The 1,904-nt window shown below is 43.8% G+C and overlaps 1 pseudogene; it reads left to right on the top strand.

Annotated features, from left to right (window-relative positions):
* Positions 1 to 465: 465 nt before the first annotated feature.
* On the top strand, positions 466 to 1,568 carry LOC137954980 (3-ketoacyl-CoA thiolase 1, peroxisomal-like; annotated as a pseudogene).
* Positions 1,569 to 1,904: the final 336 nt, after the last annotated feature.

The following is a 1,904-nucleotide window of genomic DNA, read 5'->3' as shown; positions in this document are numbered from 1 at the left end:
CATAAAATGCAAACTGAGAGTCAAGATTTGGATGCAGCAGGTGTCCTTCATCATTTTTGAAAAACTGACTTTTTGTCATTAGTGGCAAACTTGGGTCCTCCAGCGGAACAAGGGACTGTTGGTGGCACTGCATTTCCTTCTTCATCAATGAATGTGGAGGAGGAGAATGTGTGCTGCAATGGGAACAAGGATAAAATGCATGAACATGTAAGTGGTCATGACATGGTAGAGTTGCATGGAGCAAATGTCCTTTTGACTGCTGTCAACAAAACAGTGCTACCAGACCGCCAAGTAAACAATGCTGCTGTGAAAACAGTGCAGAATCCAGTTCTGCATACAGTGGCAGTGCAGAAAACTGTGCTGAAAACACTGGTAGTGCTGAGCACACTGCTGCTAATTTAGATGGGAGATGCAGAGAACATTTAGCACTCTATTTCAAGGGGAAGGCTTCAACTTGCCGAGGCCATGAATCCCAGCTTCCTTGCTGCAGCTATAGCAATTCACCAGAGCGCACTAATTGCTCTTCATGAGTCCTATCAGCAGAATTACAGCAACGTTGCTGCTACCGACTCTAGAGGCGACTGGCCCTTCCTAGAGGCTATTATATATATGTTATGTATGCAGCATGTTGGCCAAGGTGGTGAACTTGGCCGGGCTCCACCGACTGAAAAATATGACTGCAGGGTGGCTGTTTTCAATACAGAAAAATATGCACCTAATATTCAACCTGAAGAGGCTCATGGGTTCTTCCACAATTTGCTGTCTGCAGCCACGTTAGATCGTCATGGATACTTAGACGACGCTGCTGGTTTTCCAGCCCATGTTGGCATGCGGGTTTACAGCATGCAAGCATTCTATGCTGGTTTTCCAGAAATGGTGCCCATCATAACAGTGAAACAGCGAGGTTCTTCTAGCCTTCAGGCTGTTACCGCTGTTACTGCAGCTATACAAGCTGGCTTCGATGACATAGGACTGGGAGCTGGATTAGATTTGATGACTGCATATACTATGGCATGGGAAGGCTCAATCCACCCTATGATAAAGAATTTCCAGCAAGCTCCAGATTTTCTTCCTCTGGTTTCTGAATATGTTCTTCATCGAATTGGTGTCACCAGGCAGGACCAAGACCACTCTGCTGTTCTCTCCCAAAAGCAAGCTGCTGCAGCAACTACATCAGTGGCTACAAAGATCATTGACACTAAAAATCAGGAGGAGAAAAATATTGTGCTTTCTATGGATGATGGCTGCCTTCATAATGCATTTGTGTCCGACCGGGTGAAGCAGAAGACTGTTTTCAAGGAGGATGGCATGACCACTGCTGGTAACTCGAGCCAAGTAGGTGATGGTGCTGGTGAAATCCTCTTTATTGGAAGCTTAGTTTAAGAGCAAAAGGCATTACCAATTCTGCTGTATTCAGGAATTTTACTGTTGTTGGTGTGGACCCTTCTGTAATGGGCATAGGTCCACCTATTGCAATTTTTGCTGCGGTGAAGGCGCTGTATGAGGAAGTAGTTCCTGCATTCGATGTCATGGTGCTTAACCGTATTGGGGTGTGCTACAACAAGTGATGTTGGCAATGTCAGTAAAAAAAATTTGCTTCTCGGGTGGAATGCTCTTGTTTTATCATCCAGAGGGCTGACATAGATACAACGGATGCTACTTAGAAACAGGTGGAGACATCGGCAAGGGCAAGTAGACTCTACCTTTGAGCTTGAGGACAAGTTCTTTCTCCCAGGGGGTGTAATTTTATGAACGCAATAACATTATTAAGTTATTTAGAGTCAAATTAATTATTTTTCTTTAATTTACTTTATTTTATTTCAGTTAAAGAATTAGTAGGCCACAATGGGATTTTTTTAATATTTTATCTTGAACCTTGTAAGGGTGAACCCTATTTAAGGGGT

This window comes from Aristolochia californica, unplaced genomic scaffold, assembly GCF_029961685.1.
Source record: "Aristolochia californica isolate CCGP_79_NKW_82.1479 unplaced genomic scaffold, dmAriCali1.0.hap1 SCAF_2, whole genome shotgun sequence".
Classification (NCBI taxonomy): domain Eukaryota; kingdom Viridiplantae; phylum Streptophyta; class Magnoliopsida; order Piperales; family Aristolochiaceae; genus Aristolochia; species Aristolochia californica.
Note: the sequence above shows the minus strand (reverse complement) of the source record. Positions and strands in the feature narration are given on the sequence as shown.